The sequence below is a fragment of the Ovis aries genome, chromosome 6, assembly GCF_016772045.2.
Source record: "Ovis aries strain OAR_USU_Benz2616 breed Rambouillet chromosome 6, ARS-UI_Ramb_v3.0, whole genome shotgun sequence".
NCBI classification, from domain to species: Eukaryota; Metazoa; Chordata; class Mammalia; order Artiodactyla; family Bovidae; genus Ovis; species Ovis aries.
Window position 1 is genome coordinate 96,242,373 of NC_056059.1, and position 12,707 is coordinate 96,255,079.

General features: G+C 39.3%; 1 protein-coding gene and 1 pseudogene across 2 annotated transcripts in view; one reads left to right on the forward strand and one right to left on the reverse strand.

Annotated features, from left to right (window-relative positions):
* Positions 1 to 12,707, forward strand: part of CFAP299 (cilia and flagella associated protein 299) — a 697,822-nt gene that overhangs the window by 504,366 nt on the left and 180,749 nt on the right. The window lies entirely within an intron of this gene.
* Positions 1 to 12,707, reverse strand: part of LOC132659986 (craniofacial development protein 2-like) — a 42,135-nt pseudogene that overhangs the window by 17,914 nt on the left and 11,514 nt on the right.

The window sequence follows — 12,707 nt, forward strand, 5'->3', positions numbered from 1 at the left end:
GCTGTAAAGAGCAATATTACATAGTAACCTGGAAGGGTAGATCCATGAATCAAGGCAAATTGGAAGTGCTCAAATAGGAGATAGCAAGAGTCAACATCAACATTTAAGGAATCAGCAAACTAAAATGGACTGGAATGGAAGAGTTTAACTCAGATGACCATTATATCTACTACTATGGGCAGGAATCCCTCAGAAGAAATGGAGTAGCCATCATAGTAAACGAAAGAGTCCAAAATGCAGTACTTGGATGCAATATCAAAAGTGACAGAATGATCTCTGTTCATCTCCAAGGCAAACTATTCAGTATCGCAGTAATGCAAGCGTATGCCCCAACCAGTAACACTGAAGAAGCTGAAGTTGAACAGTTCTATGAAGACCTACAAGACCATTTAGAACTAACACCCAAAAAAGATGTCCTATTCATTATAGGGGACTGGAATGCAAAAGTAGGAAGTCAAGAAACACCTGATGTAACAGGCAAATTTGGCCTTGGAATGCGGAATGAAGCAGGGCAAAGACTAATAGAGTTTTGCCAAGAAAATTCACTGGTCATAGCAAACACCCTCTTCCAACAAAACAAGAGAAGACTCTACACATGGACATCACCAGATGGTCAACACCGAAATCAGGTTGATTATATTCTTTGCAGACAAAGATGGAGAAGCTCTATACAGTCAGCAAAAACAAGACCAGGAGCTGACTGTGGCTCAGATCATGAACTCCTTATTACCAAATTCAGACTTAAATTGAAGAAAGTAGGGAAAAACCACTAGACCATTCAGGTATGACCTAAATCAAATCCCTTATGATTATACAGTGGAAGTGAGAAATAGATTTAAGGGACTAGATCTGATAGATGGAGTGCCTGATGAACTATGGACGGAGGTTCATGACATTGTACAGGGGACAGGGATTAAGACCATTCCCATGGAAAAGAAATGCAAAAAACAAAATGGCTGTCTGGAGAGGCCTAACAAATAGCTGTGAAAAGAAGAGAAGCAAAAAGCAAAGGAGAAAAGGAAAGATATTAGCATCTGAATGCAGAGTTCCAAAGAATAGCAAGGAGAGATAAGAAAGGCATCCTCAGTCATCAATGCAAAGAAATAGAGGAAAATAGTATTGATACTCAATACGCCAGCAAATTTGGAAAACTCAGCAGTGGCCACAGGACTGGAAAAGGTCAGTTTTCTTTCCAATCCCAAAGAAAGGCAATGCCAAAGAACGTTCAAACTACTGCATAATTGCACTCATCTCACAGGCTAGCAAAGTAATGCCCCAAATTCTCCAAGCCAGGCTTCAACAGTACATGAACCATGAAATTCCAGATGTTCAAGCTGGATTTAGAAAAGGCAGAGGGACTAGAGATCAAATTGGCAACATCTGCTAGATCATTGAAAAAGCAAGAGTTCCAGGAAAACATCTACTTCTGCTTTATTGACTACGCCATAGTCTTTGACTGTGTGGATCACAACAAACTGTGGAAAATTGTTTAAGAGACGGGAGTATGAGACCACCTGACCTGCCTCCTGAGAAACCTGTATGCAGGTCAGGAAGCAACAGTGAGAACTGGACATGGAACAACAGACTGGTTCCAAATCGGGAAAGAAGTACATCAAGGCTGTGTATTGTCACCCTGCCCATTTAACTTCTTTGCATAGTACATCATGCAAAATGCTGGGCTGGATGAATCACAAGCTGGAATCAAGATGTTTGGGAGAAATATCAATAACCTCAAATATGCAGATGAAACCACCCTTACGGCAAAAAGTGAAGAAGAACTAAAAAGCCTCAAGATGAAAGTGAAAGAGGAGAGTGAAAAAGTTGACTTAAAACTCAACATTCAGAAAGCTAAGATCATGGCATCCTGTCCCATCATTTCATATTAAATGGATGGGGAAACAGTGGAAACAGTGGCTGACTTTATTTTCTTGGGCTCCAAAATCACTGCAGATGGTGACTGCAGCCATGAAATTAAAAGACGCCTACTCCTTGGAAGGAAAGTTATGACCAACCTAGACAGCATTTTAAAAGGCAGAGACATTACTTTGCCAACAAAGATCCATATAGTCAAGGCTATGGTTTTTCCAGTGGTCATATATGGATGTGAGAGTTGGACTATAAAGAAAGCTGAGTGCTGAAGAATTGATGCTTTTGAACTGTGGTGTTGGAGAAGACTCTTGAGAGTCCCTTAGACTGCAAGGAGATCCAACCAGTCCATTGTAAAGGAGATCAGTCCTGGGTGTTCATTGGAAGGACTGATGTTGAAGCTGAAACTCCAATACTTTGGCCACCTGATGCAAGGAGTTGACTCATTTGAAAAGACCCCAATGCTGGGAAAGATTGAGGGCAGGAGGAGAAGGGGACAACAGAGAATGAGATGGTTGGATGGCATTACTGACTTAATGGACTTGGGTTTGGGTGGACTCTGGGAGTTGGTAATGGACAGAGAGGTCTGGCGTGCTGCAATTCATGGGGTTTCAAAGAGTTGGACGTGACTGAGTGACTGAACTGAACTGAACTGGATAACAAAAAGAAAACTCTTTAAGTGTTTTTCTCATCATTATGGTTTTGGCACTTCATCATTCTCTTATCTTCATTTATTTAGTATTTATTTAAAGATTCTTATTTTCTGTGTGTTTTGTGCTCAATAATGTCCAACTCTTTGCAACACTAAGTACTGTAGGCCAGCAGGCTCTCTGTTCATGGGATTTTCCAGGCAAGAATACTAGAGTGGGTTGCCATTTCCTCTTCCAGGGGAGTCCTCCCCACCCAGGAATAGGACCGGCATCTCTTGTGTCTCCTGCATTGGCAGGCATATTCTTTTCCACTGTGCCACCTGGGTTTCTTATTTTATGACAAAACATATGGTTATACTTTCTGTATATGGCACCCTACTTTCCACATATACCAATGGTAATCCACTTACCTCTGTCCTTGAGCTAATGACATTATGTCTATAATTTTTCTTGCAGGTCATCTCTAGGACAACATTTTCTTTCTGTTTCCATGGTTAAAATTTCAGTCCATAGTCTAATTACCTTGATAAGTCTCTGCTGGGCTCAGGCATTAAATGCCCCAAACATTTATTTACTAAAATGAAAATATGAAATTATGGAATCTTATATAAACACACTTCTTTTGGATAATGATGACATAGCAATAATAGTAAGAGTCCTTAGAGGGCATGGAGCATAAAATGTCAGGATAGAAATTCTGACCTTTGACGTATACAGAGTTGCCTATGGAAGCCATATGAATAGATATTTTGCCAGTGATTATGGTGGCTCAGATGGTAAAGAATCTGCCTGCAATTCAGGAGGCCTAGGTTCAATACCTGGGTCATGATCTCCTGGAGAAGTGAATGGCTATCCACTCCAGTATTCTTGGGGGGATAATCCCATGGACAGAGGAACCTGATGGGCTACAGTCTATTGGATTGTAAAGAGTCAGACACAATTGAGTGATTGTTCACAACTAACACTTTTCTTTTTCAAGTGGAAGCCATATGAATAGATATTTTTCCTAGTGATTACTGGAGCCAATATTTTTCACAGTGCAACTTTTTTTAAACTGACGGAGTCTGTAATTGGTCTGATCAATATAGGAAAGTGCCTAGCTTCAAAACATAGTTAAAGTAACTCAGAGCACTAAAATAATATTTTTGAGGTACCGTTCTCGAGTCAGGTAATAAAACACAATGTTCAGGGCCAAGCAGAACATAATAATAATAATAATGAAAACCTCATAAGTCTTTTTATTTTTTATTTTAGTGTCAGAGAGGACCTCCACATGCTTTCTAGAACACTTGCAATTTGGAATTGCTATTGTCTTTGGCTCTGATTTAACAGTAAACTAGTTAACCTAAATTCTAAGACACTCGTGATAGATGTGTGGCTGGTGAAAACTACCCTCTGTTTAGTGAGTGGACTATGGTTTCTGCAGAAAGAACTGAAGTCCTCTAGACTATTTTAATGTTATGGCTTTAAATAGATAATGCTAATGCAATTAAGTCATAGTTTGGAGTGGAAAGGACGTGGAGGAGATATTAAAACCAATGAAAACACTGCTGACCAAATTACTTTGGCTCTTTGATGGGGCAGATACATCAGATTAAAAAGTGGTGATTTGCAGTACTGTGTACATACTACAGTCCAAGACTTGTTGACTTTCAGATTGATGAAGCTATAGAGAAAAACTGCCACCTATATGCTTGCTTACTTTTCAAATATGAAATACTTAAAAACTGGTCTAATTATGGACTATAGTCCTCCAATGAACATTAATAAAAGTTTGACCAAATCTAAATTATGCTTTCCACAACCTTTTTAGAGTAAAAAAAAAAAAAAAAAGCAAACCTCAACCAGTTATAGTAACAGTGCTGTGTAGGAGGTTTGCAAATATATGATACATTTTGACAGCTGTTTTTTACTGGAATCCTATCAAGACAATCACGAAAATATTTTGGAATGCTTAAAATGAGGGAATGCTAAATGTAGCTGTGCCTCAGCCACTGGAGGCCCCAGAGTGGGAAAGTGTTTTTTTGGTTGCTACAGTGCTACCCATTATCGAAGTTGGCCACATTCTGTCACTCAGATTCCCCAGTAATTGATACAAAATATTCGCTTATTAAATTAAAAAAAAATTTTTTTGGAATGTAACTGCTTTAGGATGTTATGTTAGTTTCTGCTGTACAATGAAGTAAATCAGCCACATGCATATATATCCTCTCCTTCTTGGACCTAGCTCCCACCCTCCCCTCATCCCACTTCCCCCAGGTCAACATGGAGCACTTGTGCACAGTAAAGGAAACCATTAAAAAGGCAGAAAGACAACCCTCAAAACGGGAAGAAATATTTGCAAACAGAGGCTTAATCTCCAAAGTATACAAACAGTTTATGTAGCTCAACATCAAAAAAAACAAATATTCATTTTACCTTTAAAATGAATATTACCTCACTGCTCAAGATGTTTATTTATACCATTTTTGTTAAGAATCGTGTCCTTCTGACATAATCAATAAAATGGGCAGGTAATATATTCAGAGATTGTCCCTATGAAATGGGTTTGATGATTATAAAATAATACTCCCCAACTCGTAAATAACAAATTTCTGGAGAGCAACAGAAAGGAATAAATGAGTGTGCAGAGCTCACGTTTAACCCTCTTATTATCAGTAGTTTCATAGATAACGATGAAGTTGTTGCTATTGTTCAGTCACTCAGACATGTCTGACTCTTTGTGACCCCATGGACTACAGCACACCAGACTTCCCGATCTTTCACTATCTCCCAGAGCTTGCTCAAACTCATGTCCATTGGTTCCATGATGCCAACCAACCATCTCATCCTTTGTCACACCCTTCTCCTCCTGCCTTCAATTTTCCCCACCATCAGGATCTTTTCCAATGGGTTGGCTCCTTGCATCAGGTGTCCAAAGTATTGAAGTTTCAGCATCAGTTCTTCTAGTGAATATTCAGGACTGATTTGCTTTAGAATTGACTAGTTGGATCTCCTTGCTGTCCAAGGGACTATCAAGAGTATTCTCCAACACCACAGTTGAAAAGCATCAATTCTCCAGCATTCAGCCTTCTTTATGGTCCAACTCTCACATCCATACATGACTGCTGGAAAAACCATAGGTTTGACTAGATGGACCTTTGTTGGCAAAGTAATGTCTCTGCTTTTTAATACACTATCTAGATTTTTCATAGCTTTTCTTCCAAGGAGCAAGTATCTTTTAATTTCATGACTGCAATCACCATCTGCAGTGATTTTGGAGCCCAAGAATATAGTCTCTCACTGTTTCCATTGTTTCCTCATCTATTTGCCATGAAGTGTTGCGACCAGATGCCATGATTTTTGTTTTTTGAATGTTGAATCTTAAGTCAGTTTTTTCACTCCCTTGTTTCACCTTCATCGAAAGGCTCTTTAGTTACCCTTTGCTTTCTGCCATAAGGGTGGTTTCATATGCATATCTGAGGTTATTAATAATTCTGCTGATAAAGTACTATTTCCTGTTTTCTGTTCTATGATCTATCCATATGTGTGTGGTGTCACCTCAGCCATGTCCAACTCTTTGGACCCTATAGTCTATAGCCCACCAGTCTCCTCTGTCCATGGGATTTCCCAGGCCAGAATACTGGAGTGGGTTGCTGTTTCCTTCTCCAGGGGATCTTCCCAACCCAGGGATCGAACCTGTGTCTCCTCCATTGGCAGGATGATTCTTAAGCACTGAGCCACCAAGTAACCAAGGTACTCTAGTAATATTCTCTTTTGTGATCTTGTTATGTTTCGGAGCTCTTTCAGGAATTGGAGTATCTTTGCTTTTCTCTTCTTTGACAGATTCTTTATTTTCTGAAGACTTTGGCTTTTTTCCTTTGGTGCACTTCTATAGTTGAGCCTTCTGCTTCAGCCATCATCCACCCCGGAGGTTCCCGCCTCCACGTTGGTTTGGTTTTCCCCCATGCTCTGTTTTGTTATTGTTGTGTGTATGTGTATATATGTTTTATTTAGAAGAAAGCTAACTTGAACTTTAGTTAAAATCACTTTTTACTGTCCTTCCACCCCTCTTCCTCCCTCTGTTTACTCCATCTCAGTCGCCTTTGCTTTTGTGTATCCAGCCTGGCTGGGTTCCTGAGCTACAACTATCTGGAAGCACCTGAGTCTCAGGACTCCCTTCTTACAGTTCTCTCCTTCTCTGGACAGCAAAGTGTCTCCCTCACACTGTCTAAGAACATCCTGAGGAAGCACTAGAAAACTAACAGTAGCCAACAAGAAACCCAAATTTTACATCAATTCCAGGTCCTTTTCACAGTGGGTCCCTTAAGTTATTTGCTCCAGCCCTTATATCAAGCAGCATATGAGACAAGACCTGCAATATTTAAGGCATACACACAGACTCTAATTAATTCCACTTTATCCATTCTCATCCCCTGTCTCTTACTTTCAATTTCCACCAGTGACGTTCTTCCCTCTCTGCTTGTGTTAATGTTGTCCATTCTGCCTGGAAAAAGCATTTCCAAATCCTCCCCACAACTCCAGTGTCAGTTCCTCGAGGAAGCCTTCTCCCAAATCTTAGTTAACCTGTGGGTTTCTTTTTTAAAATTTATTTTATTGAAGTATAGCTTATTTAAAATATTGTGTTAATTTCTGCTGTACTTCAGATACACATCCTTTTTCGTATTCTTGTCCATAATATTTTACCACCAGATATTGAATATAGTTCCCTGTGCCATACAGTAGGACATTGTTGTTAATCCATCCTAGGTACAACAGTTTGCATCTGATGATCCCAAACTCCCAGTCCATCCCTTCCCTACCTCCTATCCTGACAACCACAAGTCTGGTCTCTACATCTGTGAGTCTGCTTCTGTTACATAGATAAGTTCATTTGTGCCACATTTTAGATTTCACTTATAAGTGATACCATATGGTATTTGACTCTCTATCTGACTTGCTTCACCTAGTATGATAATCTCTAGGTCCATTCATGTTGCTGAGAATGGCATTGCTTTGTTCTCTTTTTATGACTGAGTAATATTCCATTTGTGTGTGTGTGTGTGTGTGTATATACATATATATACACACCACATCTTTTTCATTCATTCGTCCATTAATGGGACATTTATGTTGTTTATATATCTTAGCTATTGTGAAAATAGTGTTTCTATGAACATTGGGGTTCCTGTATCTTTTGAATCATAGTTTTGTCTGGATATTTGATGCCAAAGAGTGGGATTTCTGAATCATATGATTATAATTCTTATTTTTTAGTTTTAAAGGAAATGCCATCTATTCTCCATACTGGCTGTACCAACCTTTTCTCTCCTGTGTGTTTCTTTGTAATCCCTGTGTGTTTCTTTGTAATCCCTGTGTGTTTAGGCCCTCAAACTTCAGTGTGCACTGCAACAACCTAGAGGACTTGTTGCAGTATAGATTCCTGAGCTTCTGTTTCAGTGGATCTGAAATGCAGCCTGGGATTTTGAACGTCTAACTAGTCTCTAGGGGAAGTTGGTGCTCGTAATGTAGGGATACACTTCAAGACTTACTGTTCCAAGTTCTAAGCAAACATGGAAAAATTATAAGATTATGTAGAATTTCCCCAAGTCAACTGTGAACCCTTTGAAGGCAAAGGGCTTGGTCTGAAACCCATGGATGCAGAGCCCGTGAATGTGGAGGGCCCATTGTACAGCGACATTCTATATAAGGGACTTGAGCACCCAGGGAGTTTGGTGTCTGAGGGGGTCCTGAAACCAATTACCCTGTGGATGCTGAAGGACAACAATCCAATTGTCTTTTCAGTACTTGAGCATGATGCCTGACACTCTAAGCAATTAATGAAAAGTGAAGAAAGTGAAAGTGTTAGTCAGTCATGTCTGTCTCTTTGCAATCCCTTAGGCTGTAGCCCACCAGGTTCCTCTGTCCATGGGGTTCTCCAGGCAAGAATAGTGGTGTGGGTTTCCATTCCCTTCTCCAGGGCATCTTCCTAACCTGGAGATTCAGCCTGGGTCTCCCGCACTGTAGGCAGATTCTTTACCATCTGAGCCACCAGGGAAGCCCATCAATGATGCTGACAAATAAAAGATTAGAGAATTGGGAGGCAGGCTGAAATGCATTTTGTTGTACCAATAACTAGCTAAACTAGCTGTTCAGGGACTTGGGTATCTAACTTTAGCTGTCAAGTCTTCAGTTTCCTCATCTATACTTAAGGATTAAAAACTAGTACACACCTTATCTGCTTATTTTATTAAATTAAATTATTGACATATGTTGGGCTTCCCAGGTGGTGTTGGTGGTAAAGAACCTGCCTGCCAACGCAGGAGATGTAAGAGATGTGGGTTCAATCCCTGGGTCATTAAGATCCCCTGGTGGGGGACAGGGGGCATGGCAACCCACTCCAGTACTCTTGCCTGGAGAAGCCCATGGACAGGGTAGCCTGGTGGGCTGTAGTCCACAGGGTCTCAAAGAGTTGGACTCTACTGAAGTGACTTAGCATGCATGCATGCATTGACACATTACATGTATAAATATATGTTTGATATAATTCTCTCGACTGGTTTTGGTGTGTGTGTGTGTATAATAATAAGCTCACTGTTAGTGCATCTTAAGTACTTAGTAAGTGGTTTCTTATTAGAATTATGAATAAACTTGGTTGAAAAGTCTTTCTTCTGGCTACTAACCACATTAACTGCACAACTTGTGCTGGTCAACTTCTATGGAGGCATGGGACTGGGCAGTGGAAGCAAAAGGAAGAAAAAAGTTATTCTGTACAGAACTGGAAGACACATGGTAGGTCTCTGAAACATGATTTGCTGTGGTAACTGGAAAGTCCTTGTTTATTAAAAGTGGTTTAGGGTTAGACAATATGTTCTTGAATTTTCAAAGCTTTGGTTTTCATTGGAATGGATAAGTCTTTAAATTAAATGTGGTTAACTTAACATAAACATCTAATACTTTCTTCATCTCCTATATCTGCTCTCCTTGGAATACCGCCAAGTCACTGGAGAGTTGCTGAAATACAGTTCTTGAGTAATGATTAACATATAGCGTGAGGTTAGTTTTCCATCTGGAGATTTTACATGTGTGTACACTTAAACCCTGAGGGATTTTGACTAAGAGACAATCTCAGATTCTAGGAAGTATAGGTGAATAGCTATTATCTGATTGAAATATACAACTGTCCTCTTCTAACCTGTGTTGGGCAGGAAAAAAGGTGCTTCAATCTGTCAGATCTTAGAGATGTCACTGAAGCTATTCTTACCATCCAAATCCTGAAAACTGAGAAGTATCTTGCTCCTATGTTGGAGTGATTTAAATGCCAAACTGATTTCTTAGTATGCTTAGGTTGGGGCTGCGGGGGTGGTTAGGAGGAAAGCAGAATGAATTTTAGGAAAGGACAGTTGATTCCAGTTAGAATCTAATCTACTCTTCCTTTAAATCATCTCATTAACTTCGGTAGAAGTTAGTACTGATAGAAAGTTACCTGATATAGAATATTAGATGATGAGTTTGTTAAAATTCTGCTAAATCATTCTTTCCTAAACATCCTTATAAATCAATACTCAATTACTTACACCATCTGCAAATGAAAAACCAAACGTTACTAAGTGTGTACTGTATTTAAGCTCTTGGACATGAGTTTATTCTTTACATGGCTGATGTTTATCACTGCCCTAGAGATGAGAAAATAGAAGCTCTGAATAAGAGACATTGCTCTGTGATGACCTAGAGGGGTGGGACGAGGGGTGGGTGGGAAGGAGGCTCAAAAGGGAGGGGATATATTTGTACATATAGCTGATTCACTTTGTTGTATAGCAGAAACTAACACAACATTATAAAGAAATTATACTCCAATTTAAAAAAAAGAGAGAGAGACAGAGATTTGCCCAAGAAAATAACACCTAGTAAGCAGACCTGGGACCAGTTCCTGATTGCAAGTCTAGAATTTAATACATTTCAACTAAATCCTCCTTATCAAGAATGAAAATCTATTCACCTGTTCACATATTTTAAAATTGCATTAACTTTCTCTATATGTTCGCTCTTCAATTATTTTACTGATTGTAGACCACTCACTTAAAAGTTAACTTGCTTTTAAAAAACTGAAATTGTGCCTTCTACCCTTACATATTCAACTTGTCATGACTAGGTAAAGGTAGCACTAATATTTTTAGTCACTCAGCCGTGTCCGTGTCTGACTCTTTGTGGCCCCATAGATTGTAGTCCACCAGGTTCCTCTCTCCATGGAATTTTCCAGGCAAGAATACTGGAACAGGTTGTAATTTCCTATTCCAGGGGACCTTCCAGACCCAGAGATCAAAACTGCGGCTCTTGCATTTCCTGCATTGGCAGGTGGATTCTTTACCACTAACGCCACATGAGAAGCCCAGGTGCTATTATGCATGCATGCATGCTAAGTCACTTCAATCATATCTGACTCCTTGCAACTGCAGCCTACCAGGCTCCTTTGTCCATGGGATTTACCAGGCAAGAATACTGGAGTGGGTTGGATGCTCTCCTACAGGTGATCTTCCTGACTCTGGTATTGAACCCGAGTTTCCTGCAGCTCCTGCATTGCAGGTGGATTCTTTACCACTGAGCCACTGGGGAAGCCCAGGTACTAATATACTAGTATTTTATTTCCTTAGTATAAATCAGTAGGAGACTTGCTCAGGATTATCCAACAAATAATTCGGAGTCTATATCACTATATACTCTCCCCACATATCCATTTTTTTTGCATTTCCATGCAGATTCCTGTTCTTTATTGCATAAAATAAGATCAAGTGTTATTTTTATTGAAGCTATTTAAGAGTTTGAAAACCACCAGTTTCCATTAGATGCACAGATTTCCTTGAAATATGAATTTACTTGTGGCCAAAGAGTGTTCTCCACTGTTTTCTAGTTCACACCACCACTTTGCACACAGATTTGTCTTGTCACAATATGATTTTCTTTTTCATAGACAGTGGAACTCATCTTGAACCACCATCAGCACATGAGTGTGTGCATGCTAAGTTGCTTTAGTCGTGTCTGACCATTTGTGACCCTATGGACTGCAGCCCACCAGGTTCCATACACATGATAAACTAGATTTCCCTGTTAGAGCTATCACAACCATCAGATATGAGCAAAGAACATTTAATTAAGGATGAAATTAGTAATGGCAATGAGATTAGCAAAGGAAACGGCAACCCAGTCCAGTATTCTTGCCTGGAAAATTCCATGGACAGAGGAGTCTGGCAGGCTACAGTCCATGGGGCTGCAGAGTCGGACAGGACTGAGAGACTGAGCATGCATGAGATTAGTAATATTTCACCTAAAATCCTAAATAGCAGAAATGGTTCTCATGCTAAAAGTCTAGTGGAATACTTATATTTGAATACATCTTAAACCATGAATTATGTAAGTGAGGCTTTGCAATTTCTAATTGTATAATGCCAAACATACATGCCTCCTCCCTCGGAGGGCGGGGAGGGGAAACAAACCTCTTAAATTTTCAATGACTAGGTCTTAACTGCCTAAAAAAATGAACAAAGTCTGTAGTTGAATTTTCTGATGTTGCAATTTTTGCTATTATTGTAGAGAAAGGAAATATGTTACTTAGCAAGTCTCCTTTTGTTTCATGAATATAAAAGATAAAATTTCCGTTATACATGAGGAATTTAGTAGGAAAAATAAACTGTTTAAATATGCCAACTTTAAATGTCAGACAGGCTGGATTTGATTCCTAGCTCTATTGTCTCCTAACTGTGTGAACTTGGACAAATATTTAACCTTGTTGATTCTTAGTCACGGGGATATCCATGGAGATAATGATACCTACTTTTAAGAGCAGTAGTGAAGATTAAGTGAGATAATCCACAGAAAATATTTAGTTCCATTCTTGCACATAGCGAGGCTTTAAAATGTCTTAGTAGTTACAGCAATTACTGATATAGTACATGCTTTGATAAGTTAAAAATAAACCCTCCATGCACATTAGAACCTAACTTTGAAATCAGGGAATGAATATGTTATTGATGAAGACAAAGTAAAATAATACATGCTTTACTGCACCTTTGCAAACCCTTAAATACATGCAAGCTGACTTTAGAAAGAAAATAAGTCTGGGGGTAATTGCCAGTGACTAGAAATTTCAGAGTTAAGTCATATTGTTGCCTACATAAATGATCCATATAAGCTATAGAAGCTCACCAAAAAAGGAAA